Source organism: Festucalex cinctus, chromosome 2 (genome assembly GCF_051991245.1).
Source record: "Festucalex cinctus isolate MCC-2025b chromosome 2, RoL_Fcin_1.0, whole genome shotgun sequence".
NCBI lineage: Eukaryota > Metazoa > Chordata > Actinopteri > Syngnathiformes > Syngnathidae > Festucalex > Festucalex cinctus.
In genome coordinates this window covers 38,814,754-38,814,965 of record NC_135412.1, presented here as the reverse complement: position 1 = coordinate 38,814,965, position 212 = coordinate 38,814,754, and positions in this window count along the sequence as shown.

The window sequence follows — 212 nt, the reverse complement described above, 5'->3', positions numbered from 1 at the left end:
TATCCTTTCCGTTCTATATTTTTCAGAGTAAAAAAACAAGAGGGGCCTAAGGCTATAGAAATAGTTTTCAGTTTCACAAAATTGTATTTCTTATATTTAAATCGTTTACATTCTTTGCTTTGATTGTTTATTTTATCCTTAATTATATTCCTGATTTTCGATTCGATTTATATGCATTTACTTGTTAAGACTAAGCAGAAGTAGATTTGTTA